Here is a 23,029-nt window from a genome sequence, read left to right on the forward strand (position 1 = left end):
TAATGCCCAGAATCTGAGATAGCTGCTTTACTCTGCCATATGACAAAGCCCTGATTAAGAAAAAGAGACTGAACATTATCCACTTTAAAGGTAGTCAGCACATGAATCGTACACTTAATGGACATAGATTTGTAATTATTATATGCATATAGATAGATAGATAGATAGATAGATAGATAGATAGATAGATATGTACATATATACTCCTTTCAGGGAAAAGGCATTCCAAGGTTGCTCCAATAAACAATCAAAACTATAAAATACAAGTAAAGCCATCTTGTTACAATGTGAAAACTGAAAATAGCAGTCTAAGAATACTACACAGAGCATCACCATAAACTTAATTACAGTTAAACTGAATAACCTATCTTTATTATCACATGAATGTACCTTGTGAGATTAGTGTAAAACTTAATGGGACAAAAATGTTACACGTGGGTCAGCCCTAAAATTTCCTGTGGATGAAGTGGGAAGTCTGACTGGTGCTTTCGGCTATTCTTTGTGGCCTTCTCTGAATAATCAAATGCTGGTTTATTAAGCTAAGACTTCCATGAGCTACACACGGTTGCACTTTGCTTTGCTCCTGCCTTTGCACAAGCATGCAAAGAAGCCAGAAAGCCACCGGTAGCCACAGTTTCTGGGCACTTACAAGCTGAGAAAGATGCTTAGTGGCTTCCTGGCAGGATTTAGGACATGATAAATCCAGCTTTAAGGCATGCTAACCAAAATGTGGCCCTTCTCCCGCACATTTCTCCTTTTCAGATGTTGTATGCAAGGAGAAATGGGCTCATTTCAGGATGTGCACATGTATTTTAGCTTATTTAGTAGCTTATTGCTACTGTTGGGCTTTATTAAGGTACACTTATAGTTGAGATATTCTATTACAGTGCTGCCATCCTCCATGGGCTGACTCTGCATACATGTAACACCAAGGGGGGCTAGTTAAACCAGCTGAGTCATTCTGACACCATCTGCATAACATGCCTAAGTATATTTTTCTAGATCCCTGTGCCAGTTTTGTGGGATCACTACAATCCTAGTACATGCTTGTGTTGCAATCATTGTAATCATGACTAAATGTGTCCTACTCTAGACCAGGGTTGCACAACTTGTGATCTTCCAGATGGTTTGACCAGCTCCCGCATCACCTTTAGCCAGCTTAGCCCTCAATGAGGAAGGATAGTTTAAGCCAGAAACTATAATTCAGTATGATTGTATTGGCAAAAGAGCCATATAATCATTCATCAGCTCTCTTATTTACAAGAACTGATGACAAATTCTGAGAAAGACTGAGAAAGAGAGAATCAGGGAGAGAAAAAGAAAGAGTTATGTTCATTTAAATGTAGGACAAAGCGTCTATACAACAGCTCCGCAGTTATGGATGTAATCGTACAAGTTAAATGTGTTGTCATTGATTGTTCTGGCTTTGCTTGGAGGAAAAATGATTCTTACCCACAAAAGTGTCATTTTGAATTGGTAAGGTATTTTGTCTCAGATCAATGTTGTTATTTATGGGCAAGAATTGGCAAGGCTTGCAAGGTGAAGCTAATTGCAAATATGTACATTCTTGTATCAATGCTTGTTCGGCATAGCATTCACAGTCTCCAGTTATTTATGGACTTCCTTTTACTCATCTTAATATCAATAGTAAAAGGACTTTGGGAAGCAATAGGTTGACCTTTCTGGTGAACCTGATCACAAATTGTAAAGACTTCTTTAAGATTTTTTTCCCCTATCCTATTGCACCTGTGGTCCTGGTATAAAGAACACAATAAATAACACAAATTCTGGGAGTTCTGTGAGCAGCAACTCAATTTGAACATATTAAATTTAAGGGATATACAACAGGGTCAAAACAATGTGTGAAAAATGGGGCAGCAGGTGAAAAGCACTGGTTTAAATTATGCCGCTCCACACAAGCATCTAGACTTTGCAGCTAGTCCTGTCTTGTCTCTTCCCAAGGACTCAGGTGCAAGCAACATTCATCTGCCCACCCATATGGTTCAGGGCAGAGAATGACCAGCATTCCATTAATATTTTCTGGGATTACTCCCCTCTGCCTTTCACCATCCTAACATGATTGTACCACTTCAGAAATAAGAGGAGCTAATTCAGAAATCTGGGAGAAATTTGGACGAATATCTTGAGAACATCCTTCATTTATATCTCGCTTTTACCTCCTTTTGCTTTATACTTCACTCTTCACTTTATATCTCACTTTTACCGCCAAGGAACCCTTTTGATTCTCACAAGAATCTTGTGAGGTTAGGCTGAGAATCAGTGGCTGGCCCAAAGTTACCCAGTGAACTTAATGACCAAATGGCCAGGCCAATCTTCTAACCACTACACCATGCTGGCTTATTTCAGGGCAGTTGTACCAGCTACAGCTCTTTTGGAACATGGCTGTCAGAAGACTTGGGTTTCTAGAGCTTCACTAAAGGCATGGAAAGTAAACAGCAAGTATGGAAAATCAAATCTAAGAAGATCAAAGGTCCTCCAAAAAGGCCACTGTGCAATTCTCTGGGCCTTTCAACATTTGCTTTTGTGGACTTCAAATGCTCTGCTGAGTATTCCTGAAACAAACTTCTCAGCACTTCTTTGAACACACAATTTGGATGGCAGCAATTTCTGAGGCAACACACTACATTTAAAGGCTGTTAATTGCTTACTTTTTCACACTATGAGGGATATGCTTCAAAGCTTCTTGTTTCCCCTATATGTGGGTTAATTAGGTGCTTTTAAGGTGTATCCTTTTCCATCTCTACAAGTTACTTAGCTGCTTTTAGATGCTGCCTATTTTATCATGTGTTAATTACAATTGGGACTCAGCACTCAACTTGCTAAGTTGTCAGTCAGCTTATCAAACAAGCTTTCCTAATTTAACTCCCACATACCCTTCCCCCAGTACCCTACAGCACTTGCTGCCTTCAGACAAGCTTCTGCTTGAAGAACAAAAGCGACATGTGCTTTGTGGGTAAGAAGGGATGGCATGATTCAGTGAAAGAGCTTTTGACTGAGGATATGTTTGCTCATGAGTGCCCGATCCTGCCTGATCTTGGAAGCTAAGCAGTGGAAAGCCTGAGCAGGACTGAATGGGAGTCTTGAGTTATGCACTGAACAGGTGGCTGGTCCCAGTGGCCTTCTAGACCCCTTCCAAATGTCTGATTCTATGAAACACAGTTATGCTACCAAATAAGAAAAAAGTTGATTTTTTATATTTTTGTTGCTTTGCCTGCAGGGAACTCAGGGCAGTTCACATCATCTTCTTCCTTCTCTCCATTTTATCCTCTTAAACAACTCTGTTTTCTAGGCTGAGAGGCAGTGCCTGACCCAAACTCACCTAAGCGAGCTTCATGACCAAGTCGGGGCTAGAACATAGACTTCCTAAATACCAGTCCAGCTGCTACCCTAACTGCTATGTCATACTGATTTTGTATAAATACTGTGTCATGTGTGTGTTTAGTAGCATAAGGGACCATTTCAAAGACAGAATTATGTTTCCAGGTACTTGCTTAATAGGCTTTGAGGGCCGGAATGTATGAAACATTTGAATCACCTTCCTACATCAGTCATATGAGGGGCAACACATGTTAAATTTCTGGCCCTTTTCCCAAGTTGTTGTGGCTACATGACTCTACCTCTAACATCAATTTATCAGCTGTGGAGATTATCAGAATTATCAGAATTTCCTTCCACACATGTAGGCTTTCCATGCAGTTGGACTGCCTGGTCTGGAGATCTCTCCCTCTCTCTCTCTCTCACACACACATACACACACACACACACTTCCTTTAGGAGACTTCGCTGGGTCAAGTCATTGTACTCTGTAGCTGCTCAAGACACTCTGTAATCTTGCTTCCAATGTCCCAGGGACTCATCTCTAACAATGAAGTGAACTGTGGGGATTGCGTCTAACAGGGTACTCTGTGGGGTCATCCTCTGATTAGATTCACACTGCTGAACTGCTTCCTTCGGCCCCCACCTGGGCATGTGGGGTGTATCACACATTGCAACAGTTTGGATTAGGCACCTGCCATCAAAGGCTATTAAGCAAGCACCTTTAGCTATAAAAACCTGGAGAGAAGGTCATCTCTTCACTTTGGGTGACAGACTGGCATGTCCTATCACACCATTATTGAACTTATATTTCATTGGCCTCTGAGAAATAATTGTTTCTGCAACTTTCTACCAGTAAAGTAAATGCTGGGGTGACAGTTTTTGAACTTATTTTCTTTCCTGAGGAAATGATGGGGTAAAGAACAGCCAAAGTGAAAAAGAGAGCATTAACAAAGTGACCTCATTTGTCCTAGATAGAAAGTATTTACTCTTTGATGCATGTAATTCCCTTCTTCCTTGGTAAGTGGACATATTTTATCTTCTATTTCCTGGTTATGAAGGCATCATCAAGGTGTGCAATGGGCAGAGCATTCAGAAATGATATACTGGAGTTGAATTAAACAAGGAGATGTAATGGTGGGATGTGAAAAGAGACACTGCCCTGACAGAAGAATAATGTCCTTGGAAGGCTGATTGAAAAAAATAATGATTTTTCCCAGGTGTTTTTGAGTTCATTATACTTATTATAAGTCCTGCCTGAAATAAGGCTACTTATAATGTGAAGCATGCTTAAGGCTGCAATCCACAGTTACCCAGGCCAGGATTAAATCCCATTGAAGTCAATAAGCCTTACTTCTTAGTAGGCAACAACAGAATTGCGTGTTGAGACAAGATTCTCAGGCAAAATGATTATATTGCAGTGAATTAACTCTGTGTGGGAGGGAGAGAAGTAAAATTCATGTTACAGCTAACCTGAATTCAGGTCAAACAAAGGACTCCCTTTGGGAAAGTTTTACACCTATCTTTCTGAATCTTTGAAGGACATCTTCTATTACTGTTTTTCAAATGTATAATAGAGAACTGGGACACTGTTAAGCACCATCTTATTAAAAAAAGGAAAGAAATTGGTGGAATCTGCCTCCTTGGTTTGTCCTCAAGGGCTGCTCCATGAGAAACCCTAGCCAGCCATTAGCATACAGAAGAACTCCAATAAATAATACATCCTGCTGAAGTTGCTCCTTTTAAGTGGGTTAAATGTGATGAATAAATGGTGGTGCAGAGAGGGAACTCTTCAAAATGAAGACAAAAAATATAATGCACTGTTAATGATGAATTGCCACAAGTTTCATCCGTGCCAATAAGCTACATCTAATATATATTGAAACTGCTTACGTACTTAGAGAAAAAACTGCTGTGCGGGAAGTGTCTCATGTGGAGAGGGCTTCAGGGTTGTTGCGGGGCTTTAGAATTTGCTGCTGGTTTAATTATTGTACTTGTTTGTCCTTTAAGCAAAGGGCCAGTCTGCATTAATTGCATGAGTACAACAAGGTCCAAAAAAGGGCTAATATGATACCTTTCAGCTTTTCACTTGCATTACCTTTCTTGACAGCAACTTCATTAGCTTTGCTAGCATTCAGAGATTACAGGTTGTTAATCTGTAACATTCAAAGATTACAGATTGATTACAGATCGTTTTTCATCCTCCTATGAGAAAAACCTAAATGCACAAGTGAGCTTTCAGCAATCTCCCCATTTTCTCTTCCATGATTTGTGATACCAAGTAGTGGCTTGTTACATTCTGATCAGTTTGCAAAATTTTCCAAACTGTAGTTGCTTAAGTGCTGGTGAGGATGACGCACTGTCTGCTGGAAGAGCATGTGGTCTTGCTCAGCCACCCTAGTAAGTGGCCACTGTTAGGCCTCACAGAGCTGCCTGTACCCTCCTCCTCAGCTGTGCACCAGTTGCTCTTTGCTGTAGTCAAGGGTGATATGGCATCAGGGTTTTTTAGTTCTAGAAATTGTGAATGACCCAAAGGGCGCCTCAGAAGCAGCTGCCCTGATAACTGTTGCTCTTAACACAGATGCCTTGGGATATATTGTCCTATGTGCCCGGAACCTATTAAGTTTTGCCTCCCGCAAGTCAGCATGGCAACATTCAGGGAAAAACTAGAGTCAGTCATCTAGGCTTACTGCTCGAAAGGCAGGACTGTTTCTTCAGACGTGTACAGCAGATGATATAATCTCTCCTGGATTGTACCATCTGAGATGACAGGTAAGGAGTTTCATGTCTGTAATAAAAGGAGGTCATGTGAGGAACACCTGCAAGCCGTATGTGTCGACCACCACTTCCACTACTGTTACGGATTAGAAGCACTGCTTAGATGGCTAGTATCTTCAGTTAACGAGATATATTTTTACTTGCTGAGGGTCTCATACTCTCTTCTCTCCACCTTCTAAGATTTGATTCTGTATGCAGTCGCATAGGCCTGATATAAGAGGCTTGATTGATACAGTCCCATACCCATGTACACATACTTTCATTTATATAGCTTTCAGTCATTCTCAAGTGTGCATAACTAGATAGTGCATTGTCAACTTTATGTTACTCCATTAAAATGTAATGAACAGGGATTTTACTCATCTCCTCATTATAAAATAATAATTCTATATACATAAAATTTATATATATATATATATATATATATATATAATCCTTACCTGTAATCTCAGATGGTACAACAACAACAACAACAATAATAATAATAAGTCATATGGAGACCATGTGCAAGTTTCCTTACAAAAATAATTAAAAATGATACGGATGGAAAGCTATTGCAACAGGGTGAAGAAATATAGCCTGCCATTCTCTCTGATTTATGCACAGGAAAAATGATTTTTTTTCTGCCATAGGATATATTTGAGCATGCAGTTTTTACTCTTTCCACCCATGTTGTGGATTGGTACCAAACAAGAACATTGCAACCAGATTCTCTTTTTGCACATATATGTCAGAAGTTGAATACCTTGAATTCTATATCCTACACTTCCCACAAGCACCATTAGGGGGGACTGGTTTACCAGGTGCCATCATATTTTATCTACCCTATATAAACATGCCAGTGACCAACATAGTTCCTGTGTAGAGATATAAGTAAAAGGAATAAACAAAGGGACTTTCCAGTTCTGTGCAAAGTTTGTGGATTCCATAGTAGTTACCCTCCGCCTTAATCTAAGAAGGGTTATATTAGGTCTGTTTTTTCCCTATTTGTTTACATATGTTTTAAATGCCTTTGAAGTTCTGCCTTGATCTTATTAATAATCAGATCTGTGTCTTGAAACATTACCTTGAATGAGATACATGCGGTGGCATTTTGCTTGATAAATTATATAGGATATCCAAGGTGAGCACAATTCTCTCACTTGTTCCACCCAGTTAGAAGTACCATCCACATCAGTCTTTGACATGTTATTTTCTTGAACAACCTAGGGAGTGATACAGTGGCTATGTTCACACAACAAGACAACCAACTCTTCATAGTTACCATGATTTGTTCATTCATTTGTTCATTCTTTCTTTCACTGTGATCTATCTAATCGAGGGGTTTCTATGTTAGTTTTCATCCTTTCCATTTAATCCTACTCCTGTTGACATGTATCTCATCAGTTACTGTGCTTGGCATTCAGTTCCAGGGTACATCGTTACCTGCCTACATCATCTGTCTAATCTTCATTTGTCTTTTTATTTGATTAATAACTGTTTTATTGTAATTTATGTATATTTTATGTTCTAGAATTGTAAGTCACCCAGAGCAAAGTGGGTTATGGGGCATCATAGAAATGGAATTAAATAAATAAATAAGTCCACGCATGAATGGCCAGAGTGCAGTTGCCACTCTTTCCAGAGGAGTCCAGAACTGTGGTGCTGGGTTCAGACAACACGACAGGCCAGCTGGTACAGAGAAACCATAGAAGAACTATGAAGACTATGCTGCTGGACCATGCAGTTCACCTTTAAATTTTGGCAAACCATGTGCCACAACGACATGCTGCCAGTGATTTTTGTTCCTTGCTATTGGGTACCTTTACATCCAGTCATTCCTCCAAGAAGCCCAAAGCAGTATTAATGAGCTCCTCCTTTCCATTTTATCCTTACAACAAACCTGTGAGTTGCTATTCCTACATTTTGGTCACATTTCTTTGTAATGGATAGAGATGAAAGGGAACTTGGAGAGTTGGCAGCATTCAAGCTGCATGTACACCTGCCCTGTACAGATCTCTGCCTTTGGATGCTATCAAAGCCACCTGACAAAAATCTGGTAGCCTTTATTTTAATCTCCAAACCTGTGAGTTCATTCTCTCCCCATCCCTCCACACACACACACACACAGACACACACACGCACGCAGACAGCCCTTTACAGGGATATTGGGAAAATAAATGAAACTGTGCCACAAGAATCATAAAGAGAGTATCAAACTGAACTCTTGAAGGGTCCAGCTTACATTTAAACAATGTTCATTCACTTAAGCTGTCTCGATACCACAATCCCACCACCACCCCTACCAGAGTTCAGTAGTACTTGTTTTCAACTACTACAGCTGCCATGATCCTGATCAAGCTTAAATTAGGTATAAATTACTTGTTCAAGTTCTTGAATGCTCATCTCTGCACCTTTTAAGGCACAGTTACACATGCCTACCATAACTGACACAATCCCATACCCGGCTACATGGACTTCTAATTCTGTAGCTTTCAGTTGGTTTGAAATTTACATAACTAGATGCTGCACTGCAGATTTTGTGTTATTCCATTGAAATGTAATAAACAGGAATTTTACTTAGCTTCTCATTATAAAACAGGACATCAAAGTCTATAATTCAGGTAACAAAAGATTACATGTCTTACAAATGTCTTGGATTATAATTATGGGCAGAAATATTGAAAAGTGCTGTCCCCTATTATTTGGAATGTTGTTAATTACAAGGTAACTTATGTGTGAAACAGAAATTTGTGTAAAGCCCCAGTTCAATTGTTATTCAGCACATCGATCAAGCATTAGAGGGGAAAAATTGCTAAGCAAACCATATTGAACATCTGTCTTAAAAATGTTTAAATCAATAGCAAAAGCAAAGTTTATTTGACTTGCAGTTACAATCTAATTCCATTCACACATTTTCCACAGGCTAAGTAATTACAATTAACCACTGATTAATGCTTTAACTGATAACAAATTAAGACATTCTTCAGTTTTCTATGAGAGTAGAATACAGTATGATTTAACTAAGCTTAGCTTTTCTCCCTTCTGTATCTGACATACATATGGCAATCCATCATTACACAAATGTGTTTCAAGATGTTTAAGGTCATCTCATAACTGTTAATGAACTATTGCCTTGGCCATTTTTCAGCATTTTCACATACTCCTTTGTAAGTATTTGCTTCATATTCCAAGCTAAGTTATTTTAGCAAACAAGTATTAATTTGTTCTCACGGCAAAGGTCAATGGATGGTGGAGATCCATTCATCGTATTCTCTTTTTGTTTTCTTTACCAAGGATGATTCCTTGAAGGAGAGCAAGAAGATACCAGAAGGATACTCTCCCAACCCCTTCTGCAAGATTCCTGAAGAACTCCCTTGTGTGTGATGAACTTATTTGCTTTGAAACTTGATTTAATTCTTTATATGAAATGGTTCCCTACCAACCAAACACAGTGAAAGAGAGACTTGGGAAGTATGACAGACCTAATCAACGAAGGATGATTTTGTTAGAATGTTTGGGTAGCCCCTCTGTGCCTGGTTACCCGGCACAGACAGGACTGAATTCATCGGTCTAGGTCAGTTCTAGGACTGTCATGATCTTCATGCTAGATCCAAGCAAGAAATAATATAAATTATCAATACTGCAAGACCTGTGAAGAACAAAAAGGTTGTATCCTTTTAAGTATATCTACATATGTTGTAGAATTATCTAGAATCTTTTGGTCTATAGAATCCAAAAAAGCTAACACAAATGTTCTATTTCAGAGAAAATTAATCATTAGCCAGGTTTAATATTTGTATGCATCTCTCAATTTGCCTGGTAATTTTCCAAGATAAAACTGTCATAAATGCTGCCAGGTCCCATACATTTCATTATTTTGAGACCCAGAGCTGTTATACTTCTTGAATGGTTATTCCACTGGTTCCCTCATGAACACCTCTCTAGCACTCAAAGTCTTGCTGACTAGGAGAGTTCTGTATCTTCAGAGCTGATACCAAGAACTCAAAGTGGTGACATCGATTGTCTCATTCCAAAAAGCTTTGCACAGGGAGGACCCACATTCCCCATTCCAGTTACATATCATAATGCCCTTTGAAACCAACAGCAGTGTAATTTGAGTTTGAGTAAAAGCTGCAGAGTCGTTTTGTTATGGTCCAGAAATGGACCAATGTCTGATAAATGACATAAAAACTCATCTTTAGGACACTTACTGCATCTGCCAACCCATTGGGTTTTTCTTAGCTATGTGCCAGAAAAATAATCATTCAAATGTGACTTGCTGAGCTTGGAAGAAATATCTACTGAGAGGAAATGAACCTCATGTTCTTTGGCACAGGTATGAAAAGTGAATAATTTGGATCAAATCTGGAGGCAAAGAGAAGGGAAAACAGCATGTATAACTACTAAAACAGATATCACACCACAAAGACTATGGAGGATTCAGAGTTGTGGCACATACAGACATATCTATATGCAGGAACTGATACAGTTCTAGCATTGGTTTGTTTCTCTTTACTTTATCTCCAAGGCCTGCAATCAATATTGGGTGACATATTTTAATTGACAGGGACTACAAGCAACTAGAGTTTTGTGACTTGTGTTTCGGCACTTGTTTCATTTGGACAGATAAAAACATCTGCTTAAACTTCCCAAAAGCACATCAGTAGATTGTGCTGATGATTCAAACCCATACATGCCTACTCAGAAGTAAGCCCAGCTGGAGCCTATTCCTTGTTAATTAACTATATGGTTAGAGCCTCAAATGCTTAACTTCGATGGAGTCTGATCTTTCTAAGGCTTCGCAGACTCATTGGTGAAGTATATCATAATCAGTGGAGCTACATCTTGATCTTGGGGAAGTGGCAGATGCAGGTGACTAGACTATACTGCTGACGAAGGCCTACAGTGACCACATGTCCCCTTTTATAAAGGGTGTCTTCTATTTGTCCTTTATTCAAGGGTTATCCAGTCCAAGCTTTGGTTAAAGATAAGGAACTATCCAGAGAGAGACCTGAAACTGCCCAGTTTTCATACTATGGAAAAATAAACTATCCCGGTTGCAACAATCCTTTCTAAATTTGCAAATATGCATAGAAATTAATATATGCACTGCATTCAACTGTGACAGCTTCTGTTCTTGGTTCCAAAGGCTTTGCTGATTCATTGGTGAAGACTGCAATAGATGAATGGAGCTGCATTTTAATCTCTGCATAGAGTCCATCAGCTTCTCTTTCTCCAGCCGATTCATAAGTAGCAGCATCTCCATGGGAATCAAGGGGGAAGGAGGGAATTCCCGCCTTTACCCCGAGGAAGTGGCAAGGAAGGTGGAGGACACCCTGCAAGCAGAGGGTCCTCTCTGCCGACTGCAGCAGCCTGTGGCTAGCACAGCCGTGCACTCACATCGTCCTCACGTCACCCTCTGCTCCCCTGCAGTGCTTCCTTCCAGCAGCTCAGGGTAACAGGGCAATCCCTTCCTCTTTTGATGGCTGTGCTCTGGCAAGCAGCAGTTTTCCTGTTGCACTGCACCATTGGCCACCTGCACACTTTTAATGCATATATTAAATTTGTTTGGTTCCAGCATGTGGCTGTACAAGAAAGCTCGGAAAACGCCTTTTCTCCTAACAATCAGTGGTAGCTACTGTTCATTCTGGGATCGGAACGATTTCTTTAATTTCCTCTATAAGCACTTATTTTGAGGTTTTGGAAATGAGACAATTTACTGAAAAATAATCAGTTGAGTGGTGAAAAGGCAGGTGTTTAATCAGCTAAAAGGGGAAAAGAACTCTTCTTTTGCGGACGGACAGCCAGCCCTGGTAGAAATGCTTAGTTGTGACAGTGCAGAGTATGGCTTACTGTGACACAGCCACGGTGACATGCAGCACAACGCAAGTGGGACAAGGCTGCCTTGCAAGGCTGCCTGTCACTTGCAATGATCTCTGGTTGCCACGTACATTTCCCTTATTGCTAGACAGAAGACCTCTACATGCCTAAATGGCCTTAATGTCCTAACAGGCAGCTCATCATGAATATTAGAGAGGATCCAAGCTGTTAAGGCTGATGCCAGAGAAAGGAGAAGCACTGTTTTCCTCCACCCTCCATTTCAGGGCGCACCACGATTCATAAGCAAAGAGGCAGGGTACCCCATAAGAAACATACATTCCTTTAAAACACCTTCACTTGTCTTTCAATATAAAATTCCCAAGCTGGATTACATCCTATTTTATAAACAACACACACAAAAAACAACAACTGCTACTACAGCAACGTAACAACCATGCCACTTCAGCTAAAAGCATTAACAACACCATTAAGGCTATTAAAACCTCCTACAAGGCATTAGAAACCCACAGGAACAAAATTGTTTTAATTGTCCACCTAAACACCATGCAAATTGGTACCAAGAAAACAAATACAAAATAGGGAATTCCCCTTATGAGTGCCCCTGTCCTGAAAGCTACATGAGGAGTGTCACCATTAAAGCGTGGAGCTGTCATTCTGCAAGTTGTTGCACTAGACATTCTGCACAGCAGTGCAACTACAACACTCACACACATGCGCACAACACACACATTTGTGTTATTATGCATGTCATAGCCACACATCCACACTCACAAGTTATAACCTGATGCCACTCTTGTCAAATTATTACTATGCATGCATCAATCCAGTCTTGATGATTGGCAGCTGAATATGTACGTTCAAGAGTGATCCGATCATCAAATTACCTTTTTCCTACGAGAGGTTGCTTGTGTATTTGCAGCAACCATCAATCTAGCTTTTCTTGCCATTTGGATCTTTTTCATTCAAATGGACTGTTTCCATGACGGCACTACATATTAGTAAAGGTATCTCTCAATGGTAAGGAAAAGCTTTATGCAGTTAGCAAGATCCAAGTAGCAAGTCATACTATGCTTTCTAGCTTAACATAGACAGGCTCATGAAGGGCTGCCATGCCTTTGGCAGAGCAGTGCACCGGCCCACCTGCCTTATCGTATATGAAATGGCTGACAACAATGTGCTTTCAGGCAATGTGCTTCCATTTTCCTCTTTGATCTGGGGCAAGTACCGTATGTTGCACAGCCTGTTCTAGGTCAGTTTTTTAATTAAAGTTGGTGGTGTTCATTTTGTATCCTCTCCATGGCATTTTCTCCATGATGATGATGATTACATTGCATTTACACACCACCTTTTTTCCTCTTGTGAGGGACCCAAGACAGCTTCCGCACGGTCCATTTTATCCTCACAGCAACAAGCCTATGAGGTAGGTTGGGCTGAAACTCTGTAACTGGGCCAAAGTCACCCAATAAACTTTATGGCTCCAAGGTGCAGTGCTCTAGCCACCAGAGGAGAATGATGTTCTCCGTAGGCAAGGCTGAAATGTTTCTGAGCCACACAGAAGTTTTCTTATGGACTAACGAAAGGGAGAAAAGATCCATCCTGCTAAAGACTGGATTAAGCATTCACCTGTATCTTCATGAAAATCTCCACAATGCATCACAGGTCATTGTGTACATAATACAGAGTATGACCATTCAATGACTTATTGAAGAATTTAACCTTGCACTGGCAGCTAATGAGAAATGTATGCAGCCAGATTAGGGTTTAGTCAGGAAATTATATAATAATGCCATAGAAGATGTGTGATTAATTTATTCAGTGTTAGTGAACCAGATATCTTCAACTTGGCCAGGGCTTCCTTGTACCAATCCGACTTGCTAATACAACTTATGAGGATTTTTGGCTGCTTCATTTGGCACAGCATTGCAATTTCCCAAATTTGGAGGAGGTGCTGCATGATCGCAAGGTCTGAGCCTGTACGATGAGGGCCTTGGTGATGCTTGATGGGTCACATTGCAAGAGCCCTTAGAAGAAGTTGTGGCTATTGAAGTGGCATCAGGATGCACCCACAAAGTTAATATCTATACTCTTATTAGAAGCATTCCAATGAAGGCCCCCAGACTGTTCTTTTTCCCTCCAGAATCATTGATTCTAAGGAAAATAAAGAGCTAGTAGAAGGTATCTGAAACTGATGGGTGTTAATCAAATGTTTCATGGGACCTCACAGCTATTGGTTGCTCAAGATCATTGGACCAGGTTTTCTTGGCCTGGACTGGATTGAACCACTGGGTATTAAGCTTGCAACCATCTGTCATGTACGTGAATCAGTATTTGACTTTATATTGCATTTAAGCCTGTCTTTGACAAAGGGCATTACAAAGTCTTGCCAATTTTCTCTTGGCATAACATATCTCACCATATACTACAGTTGGAAACAATTCTACTGAGCTGTGAACAAACACATGGCTAATAATCCTGCTTCATCTTATGCACACTGGACAGGCTGAAGCCCAACCAGAAGAATCAGGAGGTGATTCAGTTAGGAATCTGCCACTGGCTATTTCAGAAACCAGGCAAGAGCCTTTGGGTCTAGACCATGACAAGGACATAGAAACATAGAAACTGAGCGAGTCAGAAGGGGCCTCCTGGGCCATCTAGTCTCACCCCTGGCTCCAACCAACTCCACTCATGACATGCCCAGCATGTGCATGTCCAGCCTGTCCTTGAACATCCTCACCAATGGGGCTTCAACCACCTCCCATGGAAGCCCATTCCATATGCTTGGGGTCCTAACTGTCAGGAAGCACTTCCTGGCATCCAAATTGAACCTTGGTTCCTTGAGCTTAGCTCCATTGGAGCGCGTCCTGCCTTCCTCTGCAGGGGAGAACAGGTCTCTACCCACCTCCATGTGACACCCTCTCACATGCCTATATGTCACCAACAGATCCCCTGGGAGTATCCTCTTCTCCAGGCTGAAAAGACCCAATTCCCAGGACCAGCATGACCCAGAGCCCACTAAGTTTTGGGGTTACTCTTCATCAACTCTAATGCACGTGACCCTTTATCCATCCACATGTGGCTTACCCTGGTGTTGCAGTGGGAGGGACATTGGCTGCCCAGACTTGCCATACCAGCAAGTGCCTGAGTCAGCTATCAGGCCCTGGGCTTTCATCTTCCTGTTGAGTGGTGTCCATAGCCACACGCTATATTACTCTTTTCAGGAAGCTTTATTAAAGCTGTTGTGGTAGGTGGTGGTTTTATATCCTTGGCATGGCTTTTCTTCATCATGCCCTTGAGCATACACGCACAGCATACTTTGTGTCAATGTGGCAAAAGTTCCTCCCTGCAGGATAAACACATCATTTGTGGCAGGGAGCCACCATTTTTGAAGCACTGCAGTGGTACAAGTTGTGGTGGTCCTGTGTACACACCTCACATGGAGGCAGAGATTCATGCAATCAGTACCTGAGAACCTGAGTAAGATTGCAAGCCTAACAGGGTTGGTCACTTTTTCAGAATGCAATTAAATTGGGTTATGCCATTCAAATGAAGTGACCTGTAGGTTACTCATAAACTTTCCATGAACCTTCCTTTTTAGAAAGAGTATGAGTTTGACAAGTGAAACTTAAGAAGGCTATTTGCAAGTCTCTAATGATCATGATCATGCTGCTTAATGTTTAATATGTGCTGTTAATGATCATGATCATCTTAATCATCAAAGATCCCAGTGCATTTGCTAATATTGTAAAAAATGCCATCTGATTTTCAGAAGCTGGAAAGATATCCCACATTTCCCCCTATATCTGCAGACTTTATCCATTTCTAAAACAAAAACATTTATAAGTTAACCTTCATAATTGCTTTATAAATATGTACATTTAAAATGGGTTCTGTATGAATATTTAATTATTTTTTTAAAGTTTCCAGGTAACTCCTTTTCCCTGTCTGAGCAGAGCAACTTGCAATGAAGAAGATAAAAAAGCTTCCATAATTGCTGTTGCACTTAAATAAGTTGATGGATCCAACATTTCACTTTGAAATTACACTCTTCTTATGAACTGCTTATTAGGCAATTATATGTGCTGTTTAAGCTAGAACTGGCTGGGAACTACAGTAAAAAATTTAAAAGCATCTCAGTGGTAGTATTCACTGAAAGGCAGTTTTCACTGTGAGGTTGTCAGATGGGCTTTAGAATAATGGGACACACAAGTAACCAGCACGAGCCACCAAGAACACTTTTCCCACATTTTATTCCAAGGGGACCTGATTAAGTAAAATATTGTGCTTATTACTTTTGAATGACTTCTCCAGCTTGATCAGGCTAGGAAAAGAATTACTTCTGCTACTGTATTCAATCATTCGTATGGAGCAACAACTACCTATGATGTAGAAAATCACTGCCATTGGTATTCACAGGCCAGCTAGTTGGCTGTTTTAAACTCAGTAAACCTAGAACTGCAAGAACTGAATGAAGGAGAAAGTCTGAACTTTCAGGATTTGGTGCAATCTGCTGTGAAGCTATACCTTTTTACCTCATGCCATGAGGCTTCCCAGATTCCATGCTGCCAGTTCTTTTCAGGGTTGGGGTATACTAGTAGGTAAAGGCTACAGATTTTATGAAGCAGAAGCAAATCAATGGATTGATTAAAGCAGAATACCACAAAGCAAGATGATAAGCTTGCCAGGAAATCCTAGAATCAAAATATGAGAATGGACATGATTCGAGCACCAACCACTCCCTTACGCAGCACCTTTTCCAGTCAGCCCACATCAAAATCTTCAACCTGTGAGTATCTCAGGGATTTATATTTGCTGGTATGGTTACTATTATCCCCCCCCCCTTTCCTGGAACTAGTCCAATGACTTTGAGAATGTTTGGCATTAACTCAGCAGAGGCACCTCCATTCCAGCTACTCTAGCTAATGTTCAGATCTTGCCAGAGGCTTTTCTACTAGTCTTTTGGGCTTTTCAGTATCAAACAGATAACTGGCTCTGCAGACTAATGACCATGAACATACTTAACCACACTAACTCCTTCTCTTCCGCATTTCTGCTATACATACCACAAAAACCCTAGATCAATCTCATTAAGAATGTAAATATTTCTATGATGAGTTTAGCCACCAGATTTTTTTCCTGGACATAAGTGTCTGTGCACAATAAAGCTAAGACAAATATAAGAATCTATGAACTTGCCAGATTGAACCAGAGGCCTATTTTGTTCCCCACAGTGGTCAACCGGTTGTTTCTGGTAAGCCCACATAAGACAGGAGGACAGTAGCCCTCGTCTGCTATTGCTTCATGATGACTGGATTTCAGCAGCAAACTGCTTCTGAAAAACAAATCCAAACTTGCAGCAAAAAGGCCATGAATATGCAGGAAATGCATACACATTAATGGCTGGTGAGAACTTTGAACCAGGGCCCTACTTTTAGGAGGTAGGATGCAGCACTGTATGGTGTCACAATTCTCACTGGTGGGGTCCTAATCCCAAAACACCTGGAATCTGAGTATCCTTTGCCTTGAGCAGAGGCTCACTCTCTGCTCAAAACGGAGCGCTCCTTCCAGTCCTCCTGGACTGAGGGCCTCCTCTTCATGGAGAACACTGTTCAAATACCTACTAGCTGTCAAACAGCACATAGGCAGGGACAAAGGACTACTGGAGCCAGAGTATTAATGTGTATTAATAGTCAATTCAATCAATTAATATTCAGTTAGTTGATATTCAATTAACTGACTATTCAATAATCATAATAATTTTGAAACAGGCTTGGTATATATGACTGAAGGATCAAAGCGAAGCAATGGGATGCTATTTTAATTATTTTAACAGTGCTACATGCATTTGGCAGTGGAACATGCAGCCAAGCATGGGGCAGGACAAAGAAGAGCCACACTGCCACTGATGCTTGATTGTGCCTACAGAGGCATACCTGCGACCTGTCTTTCCCAAGCAAGCCCTCAGCTGTTTCTGACTGCAATTCCCATCATTCCCGGAGAAGCAAGTTGCAATCCGGTGCATCTCAAGGGCACCAGACTGGGGAACCCTGCCTTAGATCAGCCCTGGTGCTTTGAGAGGATTTCTCTACAGATTTTGCTTCTTACAGGTTGAGGGGGTGATTGACATCCCAACAGAAGCAGTATCAATATGCAGGATCTTCACCACGGAAAGGTAGCTCTAGCATCCAGAGGTAGAAAAAGCGATGAGCAAACAATGTCCTTCAAAAACAAAAATAAGTTTCAGCCCTCTAACTCCCTAACCTTAGTCATGTGGCACTTTGCACTTTGGACCACTCTAATTTGCCACTAGCTACTTTTATTTATTCATCAGTGCTAAATTAATGAAGCAACTAAACATAAAGCCAGACATATGAACAAACTCAAATGAGTACCAAGTGAGCAGAATGCTGGTCGCCTGCGGCATCGTGAGGTTGATGGATTGTGGAATGACAGTAAACAGATAACACCTTGCTGCTGTTGCACATTTTGTCACATGAATTAGTAATCTTGTTGATTGGAACAAACAGGTGTGCCTGGCCTATTTTGGGCATGGTTGAGAGTACCTTGGGCCAGGTTGTCAGAAGGTACAAATCAATGTGGCATGATAAAGCTAGGCACATTTTTAAAAAGAGCTGACAGTCTGGCATTTTATCTTGAAAGGTGAGGGCTCTTTGGCAACAGGTGTGAGGCGAATGCAGCTGAGTGGAGATAGTCCCGTGTGCCAAACTGAAAGGAATGCACAGAAGGCCATGCATCCTATTAGCCAGGCAAGGGAGTTGTGTGCATCTATAGAGCTTATTTACAAGTGCCTCTGAAGAAGGGCTTCTTTAAATCCTAATCTAGAGCATCAGGTGTTGAGCAAAATCTTTTGCTCTGCAGTAAGATTTTAATGTTGGCAACAGCGACAATGAAACCTACAGGCCTTTCCTTGCCATTTTCTTCTCCACAACCATGGACAATGGTATCTTTCAAAAGTGTTTGGCAACGTGTCCATCAGCAGTCAATCCATGAACATGCTCAGTCGGGATCATTTGTTTAAACCTGCCATGACAGCGACCACACTGGCCTGTTAGAAGTCGCATGCTGTGTCAGGCCAAAGCATATCAATGAAAGGTCCTCTGCCCAGATGGACATCTGTCCTGCTAGGATGCATGCAGCTTTTGCTTCCAGCTGGACCACTCAGAATGCCCAGCAGATCACAAGGGGCATCCAAAGAGGTAGAGCCTCACCAGAAATGACTCTGATCTGTGGATCAGGTCAAAGATACATCTAGTAAAGCATCCTGTTGCCTGTGCTGGCCAGTCAGGTGCCTCTGGAAATCTTCAGAGTGGGATATAAAAGAACAGCAGTCAGGAACACAGGAAACTGCTTTATACTGTATGTGACCATTGATTCAACTTGCTCAATAAAGCCCACACTAGTAATTTGCCAATTAGAAGGGAAGAGCGAAGTGGCCGAGTTTGCTGGTGACATCCAATTATTTAGGGTGGTTAAAACTGAAAGGAAGTGTGAGGAACTCCAAAAGGATCACTCTGAACTAGAAGAATGGCCATTAATGGTGAATGTCATGCAATATAAGCAGTGTGAAGCCATTCGCATTAGGGCAAAAATTCCTAGCTTCAAGTATAAGCTGATGGTGGCCGAGCAAAATAAATGTTCTTGCGGTTGTGGTGGACAGCTCAATGAAACTGTCAACACAGACTGCAGTTGTTATGGAAAAGGCAAGCTGCATGTTAGGCATAATTAGGAAAAGCATTGAAAATAAAACTGACAATGTGATACTTCCCTTATAGAAATCTATGGTGTGAACATGCTTAAGAGTACTATGCAGACTTCTGGTTGTTGCACCTAAAAGGGAAATCTGTAAAGTTAGTAAAAGGCACCTAAAATGATGCAGCGACTGGAGCAACTTTTCTTTATGAGACAAGGTTGCAATAGCTGGGATTGTTTAGCTTAGAGTGGGGAAATGAAGAAGGGCACACATGATAGGAGTGTACGGTGTTATGCATGGTGTGGAGAAAATATATAGGCATCCATTTTTCTCCCTCTGTAGAACCTGAGGTCATTCTAATAAGCAGATTGATGGGAAATTTGGGATAGTGCCTAGTTAAATGATGGCATTCATTTCCACAAGATGTAGCAATGGCCACTGATTTGGATGGGTCTCAAGAGGACTGGGCACATTCTTTGTGGAAGAGGCTATAAATGGCTACCAGGGCTGATGGATAGATCCTACCTATCTTAGCAGAGGTGGTATAACTATGTACACCAGTTGCTGGAGAACAAGGGGGAGGGGGGTGTTGTTGCCCTTACGTCTTCTTTGTGGATATGGATAGCTGGCTGGCCACTGTGTGAACAGAATGCTGGACTAGATGGACCCTTGCACTGATCCATCATGACTCCTGTGTTCTTATTTGTTCTTGGGCTTGGTAGGTATGGCTATGCATCTCCTTCTACCACTTCCTGCTTACTTCTGAAGGCTTGGGCTATATTACTATATATTTGGAAGCTTTAATAAATACATTTAACTAGTCTGACCTGGTGGGAGTATAGGAAAAGCTAACAAACAATTCATACTGCTAGTAGTTTTGCCTCCCATAACTTTTGCATGTCATGATTATTTCATTTGCTGGTCTAATGCAATTTTTCTAATTTTTTCTGGTACGTAAGTCTCAGCAAGAGTTACTGTGGTTTGTTTTGCCTGCTGCAATCTTTGCATGTAACAGTCAACCTGCTTTATGGTTCATGGTTACAACTGAATTTTCTCGGCAATCACTACATGTTTCACAGTTGCTTCTATGTATAATGTTCTTTTGACTTTACCTTCTTTCATAAATCATTCACATGTATTTTCTTTGGATGTAGCTCATGTAGCATGTTTTTAGCTTCCACAAGTGGAAAAGCATTCACTGTTTTCTTGCTTGAATTTTAAATAAATATTTCAAATGTGCTGAACTTTTGAACAGCCTCAGGTCATTTCTAGTTACATTCCCTTGCCCAGCAGGGCAATATAAGAGCCTCATTTCAGACCTTTTGCATGCAAAGCTTGTATTCTACTACGTATTACTGAGTTACAACCCCTAGCATTCCCCTACCATTGTTCTCTAGCAACCAGCACTATTCCCATAATCCCATTTTGTACCCTGTAATTTTTGTGCATCATAAGTATTCCACTGGATGCTCTTATACAGCTTTTCTACAATTTTCGGAGGAATGCAGCCTCTGAACATAGAGACTGCATACTGAGGGGTCTGAGCTCAAAGGAGATTCCAAATGATATTGCTGTTTGCGTGTGTGTGTATATGTAAGAGGAACTGAGACCAAGACCAAGACCGAGGTTCGTGTTTACAAACCAGAGCCTAATCCATTCACTGAGTGGGAGTAAGCTCTGTATCTCCTTCCCAAAGCATAAAAAACCCCTCACTGTAAGCACCCTTGCAGCCACAATGTGCTGTTGCTTGTGCTGCTGTCCAGGACATCGTGGGGTCAGCAAAACAGTCCTTATCAGTAGCTCTTTCTCCATGCCCATGCCCCGTTCACTGGGCTCCTGCTCAGCTTGCCTGCATCTGACTACAAAGCACCTGGCAGGGGGCATCCTGGGGAACAGTGAACTTCCAGGATGTCATACACAGAAGAAAATGGCATCCTCCCCTCACTACAGACTCTAGGGAAATTCAGCACAGGTGGCAAAGAAAAGGGTGGGGAGTTTCCACTGCTTGAGCATTGTAAGCATTGATCTTGCTCTGCATGGGAAGAGGAATCACGAACTAGTGAAGCCGGGTCCATGCTGGAACACATTGGAACAAGCATTGGATTATTCTGTAACTGACTTGAAAGGGACAGGGAGCAAGCAAGGGTGTGAGTGGGGACAGTATCCAGTGTTATATGGCTGCTCTAGAAGCTGCACTGTGCTAGCCTAAGGGACGTCTGGCAGAACACCAAGCACTTTAGGTGGTGAGACAGGCAGGAATGGGCCGCCTGGGGCAGAGCAGCCAAAGGTGCCTTTTCTGCGCAGAGGCCCCGAGTCTGATCAAATGCCTCGGCAGCAGAGGCAGCGGGTGTGATGCAGTGGTGTTTAATATAAGGCTGGTGGGACTTCAGCTTTGCATGCTGCCGTTTAGGTTATCCAAGACAAAAGTTCTTGAGAGCCAGGGTGGTGTAGGGGTTAAAAGTGTGGGACTGGGACTCAGGAGATCTGGGTTCTCGTCTCTGCTCAGCCATGGAGCTCACTTTGGGCCAGTCACAGACTCTCAGCCCAACCTACCTCACAGGGTTGTTGTGAGGATAACATTGGAGGACAATTAGGTCAGCCACCTTGAGTTCCTTGGAAGGAAAAAGGGGCAGGATATCAATATAATAAATACATATGAAATAAGAAAATCCCAGAACTTCTCTCACTCCCTGGAAGTAAAAAGACAATAATAAATTCTCTTACAATGTGCTGCCCTTCCATGACAACCAACGTTGGTTGTTGAGTCTGCCACCTCACTCTGCCTCATCACAGGGCCAGCCCTGGTGGCATGTTCTATGTGGAATCCCTTTGCACCAGCTCATGTTGCCGGTATTGTGCTCAAGGTCCTTTAGTGCAATGCAAATTGTGTTGCCGCCCTCCTATGTAGGGGTGTGTGTGTGCATGCATCTGTGAGCCAAGCAATGAATAGCCATGCATGGATATCTCATTGAGAGAATCCAGATGTAAGTTCTTTGTTTAAAATTGTGTGTGCCTCATTTGCTATTTTAAAATGCCCATGTGGGCTGTGCTTGTCTTACCTTTTCTTTCTTTCTCTTTTCTGTTCCTTTTTTTCTTTTTCTTTCTTTTTTTCATTTTTTGACCTTGTTTCCTTTTCCTTTTAATGCTTATGGAATCTGTGGGGAGTTAAAAAAATGTTTTGCTTTTAATTCTTATAAGGCTGTACCTGCAATTTGTGCTTTTAAAATGTTTGCAGATGTGCTGAACCTCCCATTGTTCTTTTTTAAAACTCTAGCGACTATAATTTATTCAATTTATATCCTGCCTTTGCCTTTCCCTTTTTCATGAACTCAAAGCAGCCTACCTCATTCTCCTCCTGCTGCTTTCAATCTTCTCCCCATCACA

This window comes from Varanus komodoensis, unplaced genomic scaffold (genome assembly GCF_004798865.1).
Source record: "Varanus komodoensis strain SLA01 unplaced genomic scaffold, ASM479886v1 scaffold32, whole genome shotgun sequence".
Taxonomy (NCBI): domain Eukaryota; kingdom Metazoa; phylum Chordata; class Lepidosauria; order Squamata; family Varanidae; genus Varanus; species Varanus komodoensis.